This window comes from Hyla sarda, unplaced genomic scaffold, assembly GCF_029499605.1.
Source record: "Hyla sarda isolate aHylSar1 unplaced genomic scaffold, aHylSar1.hap1 scaffold_1576, whole genome shotgun sequence".
NCBI lineage: Eukaryota > Metazoa > Chordata > Amphibia > Anura > Hylidae > Hyla > Hyla sarda.
In genome coordinates, this window is record NW_026608213.1 from 50769 (window position 1) to 70409 (window position 19641).

Consider the following 19641-nt stretch of genomic DNA (forward strand, 5'->3'; position numbering starts at 1 on the left):
TATGTAACCAAAGGGATTTGTGATGTCACCTAGAACCTTCACAGCAGCGACAGCTTTATGAGGAGCATCAGCACTGCTCTGCCTGAGCAGAACCATCACCGCCATAGGTTGTCAAATAACCCGGATTTAACCCACACAGGTAAGTCCAATGGGGTGCAGGCATGTCCTCTATGCTTACAGCTTCCCGTGGGTGTTGGTTTGATACCGTTTGGGGACAGCCAAGGAGGCATCTGCAGGCAACAAAGGTAGGTGTGTGCTTGTGTGTGTGTTTCCTATGCAGATCCTAAGCCCAGTGTCACATGCAAGTAGGAGGAGTAAGAAGGGTTCCTGGCAAATCCGGGTTATGGATTGCATTTAAAAAGGCCCCGTGGGAGTGCAATGGGCCCCTGTCTTGCTGCTTAGCAATAATGGTATGGGTTTAGGTTCTGCTGTGTGTACTGGTGGTTGACTGCCCCCCAGCCCAGAGTGTGCATGGAAAATTGTCTGGCAGCCTCCCTGACAGCAAGCAGTGATAGTGCCCATGAAGGGGACCTTGTTGGGCCCGCCCCTTTCACGGTTATCGCTTCTCGGCCTTTTGGCTAAGATCGGGGTTTATTGCCTCGATCGGCGCTGAGGGTGCGAGTGAACTGCGCCGCGACTAGCTGCGTAGGTGATCAAGACTGTGGTACTCGTTACCGACAGATTTGGAAAGATGGCTGGATCCAACATGTCTGCAGTGGAGAAGACCGTACGCATCAAGGTGCTAACCACGGATCGTCTAAGAAACAGCATTGAATACATCGGCCATACCATTGTGGAGCGACTGGCAGGATTTTCCTTGAGCGACCTCTTTTGTGTCCAGGAGAACAAGCGCCAAGGTATTTATGACGTGTCCTTCTTATATGATGCTGACTGCCAGAACTTTTATGAGTGCTTAAAACGGAACAGTGGAAGTGAGGTTTTGCGGGATGTGTCCTTTTATCCCCTTTTTGAAATGGGGACAAAGACTTTGTTTATCCACATGTACAATCCGTTTGTTGATGTCTCTATGATTAAGAACTTCTTGAGCATCTATTGTGAGTCTATTGCTGGTGGTACTAAGCAGACAAGCAGCATTGGTGTATTTAATGGCACGTATAAGTTCTTTGTGAAGTTGCGGCTTGATGGAGATTGCATTGGAGGCGTTAAGCACCCTCCGGCGAACTTTACCATTGCTGGTTTCAGAGGTTATCTCTATTACTACGGACAGCCATCTTTCTGTAGAAATTGTCTATTGTTTGGACATGTGAAGGAGGCCTGCCCTGGCAGTAAGAAATGCAGGAACTGTAAGCAACCGGGGCATGAGGCGGGTGCATGTCCACACCCGAGGACCTGTGACCTATGTGGGGAAGCTGGCCATGTGTACAAGAACTGTCCAGTGTTGAAGAGGAGGGAGGAGGAGAGGAGAATGGAAGAGGAAATGGTGGAGAGGAGGAGGGCAGCTGCAGCTGCGGCTGCAGTGGTTCCTGCAAGAGAGAGCGTTATTATTGGAGAGGTACAGAGTCCTGTGGTGGTAGAGGAGCAAGTGAAGGTGGTGGAGGAGCAAGTGGTGGTGGAGGAGGAGCAAATGGCGGTGCAAGTGGAAGAAGGGGAGATTGAGGATGCTCCCAGTCCCCCGGCTGAGGAGTCGCCGCAAATTGAAGAGTGGTCTTCTTCTGAGGGTGAAGACCGTGAGGAGAGACATAGAGAGAGAGAGGATGACTTTGATCTTTTTCGTCCCCCCAAGAAGACGGCCAGGAAGCTTTCTGGTGGACAGATGGAGTCGACGCTGGTGGCTACGGACAATCGGTATCAACCGCTATCTGAGAGCGACATGGATGCGTGCTCTGCGGGAGAAGCTTCTCCCACACCGCTGAGGAAAGCTACCTAAATAACTTTCTTCTTTTCTGTCAAATTCTTCCTTAGGGTTGTTAAGATGGTGGTATGTCTTTTTTAGTCGGTTCTATAAACGTTAGAGTCTTTAGAAGTAAAGTCAGAAGGACAGTAATTTTGGAGGACTTGGCAGGGAAAAAAGCGGACATTATTTGTTTGCAGGAATGTGGGCTAAATGATATTCCGGGGAAGGGAGAATGGGCTTATGGTCCTGCTGTTTGGTCGGTGTCTGGGCATAATAGGAATGATGGGGTAGGGGTGCTTTTTAAGAGCTTTAAGTTTGAAGTTTGTAGTTATGTGGTAATAGAGGAGGGGAGGTGTATCATGGTGGAGGTTAAGGTGCAGGGGGTTAAATTTAGGTTGATAAATGTGTATGCGCCGGTAAGGAGGGAGGAGCGGGTGGGGTTGTTGGAGGTAATTAAGAGGTTTCTGCCGGGTAAAATACCTTTGGTGTGGGTGGGGGATTTCAACTGTGAAATTAAGGGGAATGTGGATGTATCTGGGAATATTCTTAAAAGTATGGTGTGTGACTTTAAGTTAAAGGATGTGGCTGAAGCGTGTGGAGTGTGTCCTTTGTTAGATACATATTATTCTGATAGTGGAAGTCATAGTTCCAGACTTGATATGTGTTTTGTGTCTAAGGGTGTGTTATGTAAGAATTATATGCAAGAAAAAGTAGGATATTCAGATCATGAGTATGTGTGTTGTGAGTTAGTATTGGATGCAGATTGTGTGAGTGGGAGGGGTGTATGGAAATTAAATGTTAAATTGTTGGAAGTGGAAGGAGTGTATGATAGATATGTTAATAAGTATAGGGGTTGGTGTAAGAAAAAGAATGATTTTCCTGATATATTGTGTTGGTGGGAATGGGTTAAGGGTCAAACAAAAGTTTTCTTTAAAAGAGAGGGATATAAGCGGAATGCTGGGAGGAAGAAGAAGTATGAATGGCTGAATAAAAGATTGGTGTTTCTCAATAAGTTAAAGAAGTATGGCTGGAGTGTGGGTGAGCAGATTGAGGTTGTGAAGAGTGATCTAAAAAATTGGTTGAATGAGAAAGGTAAAGAGTTGATGTATCAAGCAAAACTTGATAAGTTAGAGAAAGATGAGAAATGTTCGAGATATTTCTTTAAAAAAGCTATTGGGAAGAGAGAGGATATGGTAAGAGTGTATGATGATGATGGCTGTCTGGTTAAAGGTAAAGCTGTATTGGGAGTGGTTAAAAATTTTTATGAAGAGTTGTATGCGGTAAAAGATTGTGAAGAGGACTTGCAGGATGAAGTGTTGAGAGTGCTTGATAAGAGGGTGGATGGTAGTGAATATGGGACTCTGATGAGAGAGATTGGAGAGGAGGAAGTGAAGAGGACTGTGGATAGTATGTCAAGAAATAAAACGCCTGGAGAGGATGGGTTGCCTGTTGAATTTTATGCTTGGATTTGGGATGTTGTGAAGGATGATTTGGTGGAAGTGTATAGGTATATGTGGAGGAATGAGAGAATGGTGGAAAGTATGAAGAGTGGAGTGGTTGTGTTGATTTATAAGAAAGGTGATGTGAATGATGTGAGGAATTGGAGGCCGATAACTTTGTTGAATGTAGATTATAAGGTGTTTGCTAAAATAATTACAAATAGGATGAGAGATGTGGTTGAGCAGGTGATTGGAGAAGAACAAGTGTGTGGAGTGCCTGGGAGAAGAATAAATGAAAATTTGTGTTTGTTGAGAGATTTGTTATGGGATAGTATGAGTAGGAAACAGGAGGTTGGAGTGATGTCGATAGATTTTGAAAAGGCGTTTGATCGTCTGTCACATAGGTTTTTGTTTAGAGTATTAGTGAGAATGGGATTCCCGGGTGATTTTGTAAATGTTGTAAGGATGCTGTATGATGGAGTATATAGTAAGGTTTTGATAAATGGTTGGATGTCTGAGAAGGTGAAAGTATGTTCTGGTGTAAGGCAGGGTTGTCCGTTGTCCCCTATGGCTTTTATATGTGCTATGGAGCCATTATTAGAGATGTTGCGGCGGGATAAGTGTGTTAGAGGGTTAAAAATTCCAGGGAGTGGTGGGAGAGAAGTCAAAGTTTTGGCCTACATGGATGATGTGTGTATTTTGGGAGAGTCTGTGGCTGTTATGAGAAGGGCAAAGTTACTAGTTGGATTGTTTTGTGGAGCGTCTGGGTTTAAGGTGAATTGGGACAAAAGTGAGTATAAATGTTTTGGTAGTATGCAAGGAAGTGAGGATGTGGGTATGAAGAATATTGAAGGTGGTATTCAGGTTTTAGGTGTTAAAATGGATGAAAGATTGGATGGGAGAGAAAGTTGGGATGATGTAGAGAAGAGAGTGTCCAAAAAATTGAGTCTTTGGAGGTTGAGAGATTTGTCTATGGTTGGGAAAGTGCTGGTTGTGAAAAGTGTAATATTGCCTATTTTATTGTATGTGGCAATAGTGTTTCCGCCAAGTTATATGGTTTTAAGGAAGTTAAAAAGAATTTTGTTTGTGTTTTTTTGGGGTACAAAAGTGGAAAGAGTGAGGAGAGAAGTTGTGATGAAGGATGGTAGTAAGGGTGGAATGGGATTTCCAAATCTAGATGTGTATTTGGGGGTGAATGTGGTGTTTGCGGTTAGAAGGATGATGAGAGGAGAAAAGAATTTTGCATGTATGTTGAGATATTTAGGTGGGCGTGTGTTATGCAAATTAGGTTGGCTGGAGAGAGATTTGAGAGTGCCTTATGCTTTTGTGTGCCCGAGTTGGTATTTGTATGTGGAAAAGTTTTTGGAGAGTTATAGGTTGATTGGTGTGAGAAAGGAGTTGTTTGAAAGTAAGAAGAATGTGTTTGGGTATGTCGCCGCAAGTGAGGTGGAGTGTCCGATTAATATGGTAAGAGGCCAGGATGTGTCTAAGGTGTGGAAGAGTTTAATGACAGATGGAATATCAAATAGACAGAGAGAGATAGGATGGCAGTGTTTGCATGGAGCCTTACCAGTAAGAGAGTTCCAAAGGAATAGAGGTATTGGAAGGAGTGAAATATGTCCGAGGGAAGATTGTAGTGGGGTTGAAAGTGTGATGCATGTGATTTGGAATTGTGACATGGCTCAGAATGTATGGAGAGGGATAGGTCCGTTGTGTAAGGAGTTGACTGGGATAAATAGGTTGTCATATGAGGTTGTGATGTTTGGTCTTAGTATGATTGGAAGAAAGAATGAAAGAGTGTTGTTTGTGTTGTTGGCGATTGTGAAGGAAGTCTTGTGGGATGTTAGAAATTTATACAGAGGGTTAGGCTATGCTATTGTGCACCTACCTGATGCATCAGAAGGTGCGAGGCCCTTGCTAAATTCTGTGCACAGACTTTGAGATCTATGCTTTAGACTGTATCTAAACCTGCTCCAACATGGACTGACATTCTGGCCTACTTTCAGCCGATGCGACTTGTCTGTCGCTGAACAGTCGCTTTTTATGTATTCAGCACCTATGTATAATGTTGTAAAAATGCTCTAGAAGCTAAAGTCGCAGAAATGTCACACATATTTGGCCTGCAACTTTCTGTGCGACAAATTCAGACAGGAAAAATCAGTATAAATCCTTAGAAAATTATCCCCCAGTGTCTCCATCTGCTGGCGGTATTGAATAAGCATTGCTGCACTGATGGGGTATGCATTAGACGAAAAAAAAGAAGAAAAAGAAGAATAATACGCCCAGAAAAGAGGCGAAAAGGAGAAAAACGTAAAAAAACGTGAAAAAAAAGTAAGAGGAAGAGAAGGGAAAAAAAGGTGGAAATGGGTTTAAAAGTGATTTCGGCGGAGAAATATATATATATATATATACATATATATATATATATATATATATATATATATATATATGCGCACACACACACATAGATATAAACGTATTCTCCGTTGAGATATTGCAGCCGCTGCTGTGTCCAGGCCCAGGAGCCTTAGCACTGTGCTGTGATGTCACTCAATACCACTGACATCACTAGGTGTAAACAACATCTCTCCTTTGCTGTGTATGTGACTATGGAGCTGTTTGGTGATGTCGTCTATTACGGCCTTCATAGAAGCAACAGGAGATTGTTGCATCCATCTTGAACCCTCAGAACTACAGTGCTATGATGTCACTCACTTCCACAGGCCTTGCAGAGTGTAAACAACAACAACCCAGCTTTGTTGTGTATGTAACCATAGGGATTTGTGATGTCACCTAGAACCTTCACAGCAGCGACAGCTTTATGAGGAGCATCAGCACTGCTCTGCCTGAGCAGAACCATCACCGCCATAGGTTGTCAAATAACCCGGATTTAACCCACACAGGTAAGTCCAATGGGGTGCAGGCATGTCCTCTATGCTTACAGCTTCCCGTGGGTGTTGGTTTGATACCGTTTGGGGACAGCCAAGGAGGCATCTGCAGGCAACAAAGGTAGGTGTGTGCTTGTGTGTGTGTTTCCTATGCAGATCCTAAGCCCAGTGTCACATGCAAGTAGGAGGAGTAAGAAGGGTTCCTGGCAAATCCGGGTTATGGATTGCATTTAAAAAGGCCCCGTGGGAGTGCAATGGGCCCCTGTCTTGCTGCTTAGCAATAATGGTATGGGTTTAGGTTCTGCTGTGTGTACTGGTGGTTGACTGCCCCCCAGCCCAGAGTGTGCATGGAAAATTGTCTGGCAGCCTCCCTGACAGCAAGCAGTGATAGTGCCCATGAAGGGGACCTTGTTGGGCCCGCCCCTTTCACGGTTATCGCTTCTCGGCCTTTTGGCTAAGATCAAGTGTAGTATCTGTTCTTATCAGTTTTCATGCTGGTGGGGATGGGTGCTGCATGGAGGATGCAGGTGTACCAGGGCTTTCCGGGGCTGGTTCTGAGGAATCAGCTCGACGGCTGCCCCGATGTGACCTGTTCCCTCCGGGTCTCGCCATGAGGCTGAGAGGGTCTAGAGCCGAGGTACTTTTGTGCCTCGGGGAGTGGTGACCCCGAGGTGCCGAAACTCACTGGGAGAATAGACTCACTGAGTTGAAGCACGGGCACCATAATCTCTTCACCTTGTGGCACTCACCTCTTGATTCCCGGCCTTCTGGCTAGGATCAGAGAAATTTTTATAGATCCGGCCGGATGTCCGGGCAGTATATCTGCACACATTCACTTATTTATTTCTTTTTTTGTCTCACTGTGTCACTTTTTGCGTGTTGTGTGTTCACAGGATTTGTCAGGATGCGGTAGCCCTTCTGGGTGTCCCTCCTGGCGGTCTAGGGGAGGTGTGTGTGGCCATTAGGTTCCGCACCTCCCTGCAAACACCCCGGGTACTCCTGCTTTGGCAGGGTACCTACCGTAATCGGCTCTGCAGGCAGATACCTTGGCTAACGCCAAGGGGGATGCCGGGAGCATTTGTGGTCCCCTAGTAGCTTCGGCGAAAAGGGACATCGAACCTGGAACCTCGCAGGTACCTTTTGGTCCGGAGGCGAAGGGTAAGGTTTGTTGGGGGGCCTCTCTCCTATCGGAGAAGGGCTTGCGATAGACCGCATCCTTTGTGCACGTTTTTTTTTTAGTGTAACACGTTTGCACTTTTTCTTGCACTTTGGGTGAATCGAAAGCACGTTCCTCGGCTTAAAAAAAAAAAAAAAAAAAAATCTGTTCTTATCAGTTTAATATCTGATACGTCCCCTATCTGGGGACCATATATTAAATGGATTTTTGAGAACGGGGGCCGATTTCGAAGCTTGCTTCCGTCGCCCTATGCATTGACCCGATATGGCAGTATCTTCGGGTACAGTGCACCACCCCCTTACAGGGTTAAAAAGAAAGATTCCTACTTTCATTGCTACCTGCTTGCTGGCTAGCCAGCTAGCCAGCCCTGTGGGCCTTGCTGCTGCTGCAGCCAAAAAACAAAAGGTGGTGCTGCTGCTGCTTCTGCTGCTTCTGCTTCTGCTTGTGTCTGGCCCCTGTTGGAGCGTCCAGGCACAGGACTTCTGCTGCTGCTGACTAAATGGCCTCCTTAATTGGATCATTTGAGTAGCCAGCACACCTGTGCAGGTAGGGCATGACATGATAGGCAGCTGCCTTGATAGCGGGTGGGTGCTGAATGTTCCTAATTGACAAAATAAGATTAATGCTTATGAAGAAATATAAAATCTCATCCCTTCCCCAATATCGCGCCACACCCCTACCCCTTAATTCCCTGGTTGAACGTGATGGACATATGTCTTTTTTCGACCGTACTAACTATGTAACTATGTAACATAACATGGGGGGGGGGGGGGGGGTCTCCTGGCTGTTCACACAGGTGTGTCATTGCTGTACATTGACCATGCATTGCTTCTGTGGTATTGCAAAGGCAAAGACAAATGCTTCCAGCCATCCATTGCACTAATGGATTGGTCATCAGCTGGCTGTCTATGTCCCGCATCAATATAGACCAAAGTACAGAGGGTTAGGCTATGCTATTGTGCACCTACCTGATGCATCAGAAGGTGCGAGGCCCTTGCTAAATTCTGTGCACAGACTTTGAGATCTATGCTTTAGACTGTATCTAAACCTGCTCCAACATGGACTGACATTCTGGCCTACTTTCAGCCGATGCGACTTGTCTGTCGCTGAACAGTCGCTTTTTATGTATTCAGCACCTATGTATAATGTTGTAAAAATGCTCTAGAAGCTAAAGTCGCAGAAATGTCACACATATTTGGCCTGCAACTTTCTGTGCGACAAATTCAGACAGGAAAAATCAGTATAAATCCTTAGAAAATTATCCCCCAGTGTCTCCATCTGCTGGCGGTATTGAATAAGCATTGCTGCACTGATGGGGTATGCATTAGACGAAAAAAAAGAAGAAAAAGAAGAATAATACGCCCAGAAAAGAGGCGAAAAGGAGAAAAACGTAAAAAAACGTGAAAAAAAAGTAAGAGGAAGAGAAGGGAAAAAAAGGTGGAAATGGGTTTAAAAGTGATTTCGGCGGAGAAATATATATATATATATATATATATATATATATATATATATATGCGCACACACACACATAGATATAAACGTATTCTCCGTTGAGATATTGCAGCCGCTGCTGTGTCCAGCCCCAGGAGCCTTAGCACTGTGCTGTGATGTCACTCAATACCACTGACATCACTAGGTGTAAACAACATCTCTCCTTTGCTGTGTATGTGACTATGGAGCTGTTTGGTGATGTCGTCTATTACGGCCTTCATAGAAGCAACAGGAGATTGTTGCATCCATCTTGAACCCTCAGAACTACAGTGCTATGATGTCACTCACTTCCACAGGCCTTGCAGAGTGTAAACAACAACAACCCAGCTTTGTTGTGTATGTAACCATAGGGATTTGTGATGTCACCTAGAACCTTCACAGCAGCGACAGCTTTATGAGGAGCATCAGCACTGCTCTGCCTGAGCAGAACCATCACCGCCATAGGTTGTCAAATAACCCGGATTTAACCCACACAGGTAAGTCCAATGGGGTGCAGGCATGTCCTCTATGCTTACAGCTTCCCGTGGGTGTTGGTTTGATACCGTTTGGGGACAGCCAAGGAGGCATCTGCAGGCAACAAAGGTAGGTGTGTGCTTGTGTGTGTGTTTCCTATGCAGATCCTAAGCCCAGTGTCACATGCAAGTAGGAGGAGTAAGAAGGGTTCCTGGCAAATCCGGGTTATGGATTGCATTTAAAAAGGCCCCGTGGGAGTGCAATGGGCCCCTGTCTTGCTGCTTAGCAATAATGGTATGGGTTTAGGTTCTGCTGTGTGTACTGGTGGTTGACTGCCCCCCAGCCCAGAGTGTGCATGGAAAATTGTCTGGCAGCCTCCCTGACAGCAAGCAGTGATAGTGCCCATGAAGGGGACCTTGTTGGGCCCGCCCCTTTCACGGTTATCGCTTCTCGGCCTTTTGGCTTCGATCCTGTGCGGTTTACCGGGCAGGGTAGGAGTCGGAAGGGGTGGTGATCGGGGCCCTCTTTTGCGGGGGGCCCTGGATTGTTACTGGGTTGCGATAGTGGGTATCTTAACCTGCAAAAATGAGCGGAGAGAGGACTCGAGGACTCGAGGATACGATGCGGATTTACGTTCCTGGCGAACACCGGGGGACGATTGGATTGGATCAAGTTGTGCTGGAGATTCTTCGCAAGCTCCAGTACCTTCAGGTATGGCATGTAATCGCTATGCAAGATTTCCCTAGGCAAGGGATTTACGATATAACCTTTTATGATTCTGAGGTTTGCCAGAGGGTCTACATGGACTTAGAAGTGATGAAGAGGAGGAATGAGCCAGCTATAATGAGTAAGGTGAAAGTGGAACCATTATTCATGAATATGTCTAAGGTTGTTATAGTCCATATGTACAACCCGAAGGTTTCGGATGAGATGGTGACCAATTTTTTGTACCGATATTGTGATGAAGTTAAATTTCTTGGAAGACTCAAGAACAGACATGGGTACTTTAATTGTAAAAGGAAATTTGTTGTAAAATTTAAAAAGGACGAAGGAATGGAAGAGGGAAGGAAGAGTATACCACAGGTATTTTCTATTGGAGGAGAAAGAGGTTTTTGTTTTTATGAAGGACAGTTGCAGTACTGTAGACGTTGTCACGCTTATGGACATGTACAGGAGTCTTGCCCTGAGCAAGGAGTATGCTGCAGGAATTGTGGGAAATCAGGTCACAACTCGGGTGAATGTACTGAGAAGAAAACGTGTGATATCTGTGGTAGTGAGGAGCATTTGGCTAGAGGATGCAGTTTATGGTATAGAAAGAAAATGAGCTATGCTGACGCAGCAGGAAATAGAAGAGAGGAAAGAGGAGAAAGGCCATTTCCACGTGTTTTTGGTGTGAATGCTGAGGTGACTCAGGTGATTGACGAGAACTCTGTAAAAGGGAGTGCAGCAGGTGTGACAGTGCAGCACATGAATACTCAGGAAAAATCTGGAAAAGGGGAGGAGGGTGACTCCACTGGTGTGCATTGTGAGGAGACTGGTGTTGGTGAAGAGTTTACTGAGGTCAGTAAGAAGAAAGCACGTAAAGGGAAAAAAGAGAAAGTGGTGGAGAGTGTGGAGACTGTGTGTAGGGAGGTTCCCCCATGTGAAGAAACAATTGAGGATTTTGAATGCCCAAACCCAGTGGTGGGGGAAGAGGAGGGGATGGAGTTTCAGGAGAATGAGAGTGGGAGATCCCTAACACCTGGGCAGAGGGTGATTAGTGGGGAGGAGAATGTAACATCTGAAGAGGAGGAGAAGGAGGAGGAGGAGGGGGAAGATGAAGATGAAGATGCAAATGGAGGCTTTCAAGGTAAAAGTAAAAGGTGTAAGAAAGGGAGTTGGTCAGGGGATCAGACGGATCCTGTGTATGGAGGTGAGGAAATGATGGACAGGGACTCTCAAGTGGGGTCGCCTGATTGCTATGGGATGCTGCTAAGGAAGGTTGAAGGTCAGAATACTAACTTCTAGTTAAAATGGATGTTAAGAAAATGGATTGCCTTCTTTCCTTTTTAATGGCATTGGTTGTGGCTACTCTTAATGTTCGGAGTATAGGAACAACCATCAGAAGAGCAGCAGTTTTTGATTTTTTGGAGAATGTGAAGGGAGATATATTTTGTTTACAGGAGTGTGCAATTAAGTCTGCACCTTGTGTAGATGAATGGAAGAGAGGGCAGTCTTTTTGGTCTACATGCACAGAGAATAAAAATGAAGGTGTGGGGATTTTATTGTGTAACAGGGACATTAAAGTTTTAAATTGCCAAGTTTTAGTACCAGGTCGTTGTATGGTTTTAAATTTTGAGTTTTTAGGCCAGAGAATGAGAGTTTTTAATGTATATGCGCCAGCAGAAAAACAGGCACGTGTGTTATTTTTAGAGTCTCTTAAACTTTTTATTCCTGGTCGTGATGGTACTATTATTGTTGGTGATTTTAACTGCATTAGATCCGTCAATGATCGTGAGAGCTCTGCTAAGGTTAGAACTGATATTACTTCAAATGTTTTAAACCAAATTATTCAAGACTTACATTATTCTGATGTGGGACTGATGGTTAGCACTGATGAAAGATACACCTATATATCAGATAGTGGCCGCTGTAAATCCCGGATTGATTACATTCTTGTCTCTGAGGGGATTAAGGTGGTCCGGTGCAATCAAATGATGTCAACTTTCTCAGATCATAAGATGGTGTCGGCAGAAATAAGTATTGCAGAGTCCTTTCATTTTGGTAGAGGGCTCTGGAAATTAAATGTAAGTCTATTAGAAGATGAAGAAGTAATGGCCGGTTTTAAAGATTTTTTTTTATCTTGTACTTCTAAACAATCTGTTTTTAGTAATGTTTTAGCTTGGTGGGATTGGGCAAAAAGTGAGTTTGCTAAGTATTTTAAGTTCATTTGCATAAGGAGGGCACAAGAAAAGAGGAGGGGTTATGAAAGGCTTATCTCACGTTTAGAAACTCTCTTTAAGTTTAAACATGTTGGTGTGGAGGTGGAGGAGGAAATTGAGAAGGTGAAAATTGAGATGAAGAACAGGTTGTTGGAAAGAGGTAGAAATATTGTTTTTAAATCCAAAGTTCAACATTTGGAGGAAAATGAACAATGTACAAGATATTTCTTTAAAAAATGTTTTAATGCTAGGGGTGTTTTTAAGTCTGTTTTAACTCCTACAGGGGAAGTTGTTGGTGATGAGATGGTGAAGGAGATTGGCAGATTTTATGAAACACTTTTTAGTAATAAGAGCAGAGCCAGTGAGACGGAGATGAATAATTATTGTAATATTTTAGAGAATAATGTCCCTGAAGGAAAAAGTGCATTTTTAATTGAGGAAGTTTGTGAAGGGGAGATCAAGCAGGCTCTGGACATGACAGCGAAAGGGAAGACACCGGGCTGTGATGGCCTCCCCTTTGAGTTTTATTCAGTTTTTTGGCATATTTTAAAGCAAGATTTTACACGGGTGGTGCAATATGTTTTTAACTCAGGTATTTTAGCGGAGTCTATGAAGAAAGGAGTTATTACCTTGATACATAAGAAAGGTGATGAAAGAGATTTGAAAAACTGGAGGCCGATCACATTATTGAATACAGATTATAAGATCATTGCAAAGATTGTGGCGAACAGGATGAGTGACATAGTTGAGCACCTTGTTGGAGAATACCAAGTTTGTGCAGTGCCAAATAGGAGAATAACTGATAATTTATTAGTTTTAAGAGACTCTATTTATTCTAGTAATTTTAATAAGAATGCACTTTTTGTGGAATCCATTGATTTTGAAAAAGCTTATGACAGAGTTGCTCATGATTTTATGTTTATGGTTTTAAAGCATATGGGTATTCCTGAGAAGCTACTGTTTGTGATTAAAAGTTTTTATTATGGGGCAACAAGTCAGATTTTAGTCAATGGACATGTGGGGCCGGGTTTTAATATTTTATCAGGAGTACGACAGGGATGCCCACTCTCCCCAATTTTATTCATTTGTGTCATTGAGGCCTTGCTCAAAAATGTACAGAAGGACAAATGTGTGAGTGGTGTTTTTATCCCGGGAAGTAATGGAAGGAATTTGAAGGTTTTAAGTTACATGGATGATGTGGTTTTTACTTGCACTTCCCAAGCTGATCTTAACAGAGTGAATTTGCATGTAAAGATTTTTTGTTGTATTGCTGGTATGAAAGTCAATTGGGGGAAGTGCCAATTGAGTAATTTTGGAAAGCAAGGAAAAGTGGTGGTGGATGGCGTGGATGAGAAGGAAGATATTGAAGTGTTAGGGGTTGTTTTTGAAAAAAATCTAAAAGGAGGGAAAAGTTATGAGAAGTTGGAGGAGAAGATAGAGAAGAAATTATCTTTTTGGAAATTGAGAAACTTGTCTCTTAAAGGTAAAGTTCTGATTTTAAAGGCAGTCATTTTGCCACTACTATTATATACTGCAATGGTTTTCCCACCCGGCAAATTATGGACCAGAAGGATGACAAGGAAGTTGTTTATTTTTTTCTGGGGTTCAAAGATGGAAAAGATGAAGAGGGAGGAAGTGATGAAGAGCGTGAAGAAAGGCGGATATAATTTCCCGGATATTAATCTGTTTTTAAAGACTCATTACTTTCTTTTAATTTATAAAGTGTCTCAGTGCAATAATTGGGTGGCAGACATGAGCAGGTATTTGGCAGGATGGTTGTTTTCCAAATGGGGCTGGTGTGAGAAGGATCTGAGGAGACCAATAGCGCAAGTTATACCTACCTTCTATGTGGTTCTCAGGTCTTTCAGTGATCAATTTGGTTTGAGTTCCCTGGGAAAACCTGAGAAAAAGAAAATTGAAAATGAAATAAGAAAAAATGAGAGATTATATGAAGTACCATTCTGCACTACTGCTCAGTCTGTGAAGATCTGGAATCTTTTTAATGTTAGAGGATTATCGAATAGACAGAGAGATGTAAACTGGATGACTTTTCATGGCTGCCTCCCAACCAGAGCTTTCCTGAATGGACGAGGAATAAGAGTGAGTGAGAAATGTCCAAGAGAGGGTTGTGGAGGCAGGGAGGATACAGTGCACTTATTTTGGAACTGTTTTTATGCAAGAGAATTTTTTATGCTTCTACAGAGGTTTTTTTCTGCAATCACGGGATATGTTGATTTTAATTTTGAGAAGATTTTTATTGGTCAGGATTTTAGCAGGAGAGAGGACACTCGTGAAAGCTGGATTGTATTTTCTGTTTTTAAAGAAGTTTTATGGGATTCTAGAAACCTGCTTGTTTTTAAAAATGTGTGTATTTCTCCAAGGGAGTTGAAGAGACTTTTTTTTGGAAGGTTGTTTATTATTTTTCTATTTGACAAGAAGAGAATGGGAGAGGAAGAGGCTGAAAAGATTTGGAGATACAAGGAATGGAGAAAGTTGTAAGTATCCTGATCAAGGTTTTGAATTTGTGCTTCTCTTATAGTTTTCTTATTGAGATATTTTTCCGCATGATGTTTTTTCAGACTTTGTTTAGAAGTGATGAGTTTTGGTAGGTGACCTGATGATCGCTTGAACAAGTCTGTAACTGAGGAAAAAAAAAAAAAAAAAAAATCTGTTCTTATCAGTTTAATATCTGATACGTCCCCTATCTGGGGACCATATATTAAATGGATTTTTGAGAACGGGGGCCGATTTCGAAGCTTGCTTCCGTCGCCCTATGCATTGACCCGATATGGCAGTATCTTCGGGTACAGTGCACCACCCCCTTACAGGGTTAAAAAGAAAGATTCCTACTTTCATTGCTACCTGCTTGCTGGCTAGCCAGCTAGCCAGCCCTGTGGGCCTTGCTGCTGCTGCAGCCAAAAAACAAAAGGTGGTGCTGCTGCTGCTTCTGCTGCTTCTGCTTCTGCTTGTGTCTGGCCCCTGTTGGAGCGTCCAGGCACAGGACTTCTGCTGCTGCTGACTAAATGGCCTCCTTAATTGGATCATTTGAGTAGCCAGCACACCTGTGCAGGTAGGGCATGACATGATAGGCAGCTGCCTTGATAGCGGGTGGGTGCTGAATGTTCCTAATTGACAAAATAAGATTAATGCTTATGAAGAAATATAAAATCTCATCCCTTCCCCAATATCGCGCCACACCCCTACCCCTTAATTCCCTGGTTGAACGTGATGGACATATGTCTTTTTTCGACCGTACTAACTATGTAACTATGTAACATAACATGGGGGGGGGGGGGGGGGGGTCTCCTGGCTGTTCACACAGGTGTGTCATTGCTGTACATTGACCATGCATTGCTTCTGTGGTATTGCAAAGGCAAAGACAAATGCTTCCAGCCATCCATTGCACTAATGGATTGGTCATCAGCTGGCTGTCTATGTCCCGCATCAATATAGACCAAAGTACAGAGGGTTAGGCTATGCTATTGTGCACCTACCTGATGCATCAGAAGGTGCGAGGCCCTTGCTAAATTCTGTGCACAGACTTTGAGATCTATGCTTTAGACTGTATCTAAACCTGCTCCAACATGGACTGACATTCTGGCCTACTTTCAGCCGATGCGACTTGTCTGTCGCTGAACAGTCGCTTTTTATGTATTCAGCACCTATGTATAATGTTGTAAAAATGCTCTAGAAGCTAAAGTCGCAGAAATGTCACACATATTTGGCCTGCAACTTTCTGTGCGACAAATTCAGACAGGAAAAATCAGTATAAATCCTTAGAAAATTATCCCCCAGTGTCTCCATCTGCTGGCGGTATTGAATAAGCATTGCTGCACTGATGGGGTATGCATTAGACGAAAAAAAAGAAGAAAAAGAAGAATAATACGCCCAGAAAAGAGGCGAAAAGGAGAAAAACGTAAAAAAACGTGAAAAAAAAGTAAGAGGAAGAGAAGGGAAAAAAAGGTGGAAATGGGTTTAAAAGTGATTTCGGCGGAGAAATATATATATATATATATATATATATATATATATATATATATATATATGCGCACACACACACATAGATATAAACGTATTCTCCGTTGAGATATTGCAGCCGCTGCTGTGTCCAGGCCCAGGAGCCTTAGCACTGTGCTGTGATGTCACTCAATACCACTGACATCACTAGGTGTAAACAACATCTCTCCTTTGCTGTGTATGTGACTATGGAGCTGTTTGGTGATGTCGTCTATTACGGCCTTCATAGAAGCAACAGGAGATTGTTGCATCCATCTTGAACCCTCAGAACTACAGTGCTATGATGTCACTCACTTCCACAGGCCTTGCAGAGTGTAAACAACAACAACCCAGCTTTGTTGTGTATGTAACCATAGGGATTTGTGATGTCACCTAGAACCTTCACAGCAGCGACAGCTTTATGAGGAGCATCAGCACTGCTCTGCCTGAGCAGAACCATCACCGCCATAGGTTGTCAAATAACCCGGATTTAACCCACACAGGTAAGTCCAATGGGGTGCAGGCATGTCCTCTATGCTTACAGCTTCCCGTGGGTGTTGGTTTGATACCGTTTGGGGACAGCCAAGGAGGCATCTGCAGGCAACAAAGGTAGGTGTGTGCTTGTGTGTGTGTTTCCTATGCAGATCCTAAGCCCAGTGTCACATGCAAGTAGGAGGAGTAAGAAGGGTTCCTGGCAAATCCGGGTTATGGATTGCATTTAAAAAGGCCCCGTGGGAGTGCAATGGGCCCCTGTCTTGCTGCTTAGCAATAATGGTATGGGTTTAGGTTCTGCTGTGTGTACTGGTGGTTGACTGCCCCCCAGCCCAGAGTGTGCATGGAAAATTGTCTGGCAGCCTCCCTGACAGCAAGCAGTGATAGTGCCCATGAAGGGGACCTTGTTGGGCCCGCCCCTTTCACGGTTATCGCTTCTCGGCCTTTTGGCTAAGATCGGGGTTTATTGCCTCGATCGGCGCTGAGGGTGCGAGTGAACTGCGCCGCGACTAGCTGCGTAGGTGATCAAGACTGTGGTACTCGTTACCGACAGATTTGGAAAGATGGCTGGATCCAACATGTCTGCAGTGGAGAAGACCGTACGCATCAAGGTGCTAACCACGGATCGTCTAAGAAACAGCATTGAATACATCGGCCATACCATTGTGGAGCGACTGGCAGGATTTTCCTTGAGCGACCTCTTTTGTGTCCAGGAGAACAAGCGCCAAGGTATTTATGACGTGTCCTTCTTATATGATGCTGACTGCCAGAACTTTTATGAGTGCTTAAAACGGAACAGTGGAAGTGAGGTTTTGCGGGATGTGTCCTTTTATCCCCTTTTTGAAATGGGGACAAAGACTTTGTTTATCCACATGTACAATCCGTTTGTTGATGTCTCTATGATTAAGAACTTCTTGAGCATCTATTGTGAGTCTATTGCTGGTGGTACTAAGCAGACAAGCAGCATTGGTGTATTTAATGGCACGTATAAGTTCTTTGTGAAGTTGCGGCTTGATGGAGATTGCATTGGAGGCGTTAAGCACCCTCCGGCGAACTTTACCATTGCTGGTTTCAGAGGTTATCTCTATTACTACGGACAGCCATCTTTCTGTAGAAATTGTCTATTGTTTGGACATGTGAAGGAGGCCTGCCCTGGCAGTAAGAAATGCAGGAACTGTAAGCAACCGGGGCATGAGGCGGGTGCATGTCCACACCCGAGGACCTGTGACCTATGTGGGGAAGCTGGCCATGTGTACAAGAACTGTCCAGTGTTGAAGAGGAGGGAGGAGGAGAGGAGAATGGAAGAGGAAATGGTGGAGAGGAGGAGGGCAGCTGCAGCTGCGGCTGCAGTGGTTCCTGCAAGAGAGAGCGTTATTATTGGAGAGGTACAGAGTCCTGTGGTGGTAGAGGAGCAAGTGAAGGTGGTGGAGGAGCAAGTGGTGGTGGAGGAGGAGCAAATGGCGGTGCAAGTGGAAGAAGGGGAGATTGAGGATGCTCCCAGTCCCCCGGCTGAGGAGTCGCCGCAAATTGAAGAGTGGTCTTCTTCTGAGGGTGAAGACCGTGAGGAGAGACATAGAGAGAGAGAGGATGACTTTGATCTTTTTCGTCCCCCCAAGAAGACGGCCAGGAAGCTTTCTGGTGGACAGATGGAGTCGACGCTGGTGGCTACGGACAATCGGTATCAACCGCTATCTGAGAGCGACATGGATGCGTGCTCTGCGGGAGAAGCTTCTCCCACACCGCTGAGGAAAGCTACCTAAATAACTTTCTTCTTTTCTGTCAAATTCTTCCTTAGGGTTGTTAAGATGGTGGTATGTCTTTTTTAGTCGGTTCTATAAACGTTAGAGTCTTTAGAAGTAAAGTCAGAAGGACAGTAATTTTGGAGGACTTGGCAGGGAAAAAAGCGGACATTATTTGTTTGCAGGAATGTGGGCTAAATGATATTCCGGGGAAGGGAGAATGGGCTTATGGTCCTGCTGTTTGGTCGGTGTCTGGGCATAATAGGAATGATGGGGTAGGGGTGCTTTTTAAGAGCTTTAAGTTTGAAGTTTGTAGTTATGCGGTAATAGAGGAGGGGAGGTGTATCATGGTGGAGGTTAAGGTGCAGGGGGTTAAATTTAGGTTGATAAATGTGTATGCGCCGGTAAGGAGGGAGGAGCGGGTGGGGTTGTTGGAGGTAATTAAGAGGTTTCTGCCGGGTAAAATACCTTTGGTGTGGGTGGGGGATTTCAACTGTGAAATTAAGGGGAATGTGGATGTATCTGGGAATATTCTTAAAAGTATGGTGTGTGACTTTAAGTTAAAGGATGTGGCTGAAGCGTGTGGAGTGTGTCCTTTGTTAGATACATATTATTCTGATAGTGGAAGTCATAGTTCCAGACTTGATATGTGTTTTGTGTCTAAGGGTGTGTTATGTAAGAATTATATGCAAGAAAAAGTAGGATATTCAGATCATGAGTATGTGTGTTGTGAGTTAGTATTGGATGCAGATTGTGTGAGTGGGAGGGGTGTATGGAAATTAAATGTTAAATTGTTGGAAGTGGAAGGAGTGTATGATAGATATGTTAATAAGTATAGGGGTTGGTGTAAGAAAAAGAATGATTTTCCTGATATATTGTGTTGGTGGGAATGGGTTAAGGGTCAAACAAAAGTTTTCTTTAAAAGAGAGGGATATAAGCGGAATGCTGGGAGGAAGAAGAAGTATGAATGGCTGAATAAAAGATTGGTGTTTCTCAATAAGTTAAAGAAGTATGGCTGGAGTGTGGGTGAGCAGATTGAGGTTGTGAAGAGTGATCTAAAAAATTGGTTGAATGAGAAAGGTAAAGAGTTGATGTATCAAGCAAAACTTGATAAGTTAGAGAAAGATGAGAAATGTTCGAGATATTTCTTTAAAAAAGCTATTGGGAAGAGAGAGGATATGGTAAGAGTG

The 19641-nt window shown here is 43.9% G+C and overlaps 1 non-coding gene and 2 pseudogenes across 1 annotated transcript; all 3 read left to right on the top strand.

The window, feature by feature from the left end:
• The first annotated feature begins 6616 nt into the window (after window positions 1-6616).
• Window positions 6617-6776, top strand: LOC130310618 (U2 spliceosomal RNA; annotated as a pseudogene).
• A 659-nt stretch (window positions 6777-7435) lies between these two features.
• On the top strand, window positions 7436-7655 carry LOC130310615 (U2 spliceosomal RNA; annotated as a pseudogene).
• A 7189-nt stretch (window positions 7656-14844) lies between these two features.
• LOC130310614 (U2 spliceosomal RNA) lies at window positions 14845-15044 on the top strand. Its single transcript, XR_008859122.1, has one exon. It is a non-coding gene; the product is annotated as a U2 spliceosomal RNA (small nuclear RNA).
• Window positions 15045-19641: the final 4597 nt, after the last annotated feature.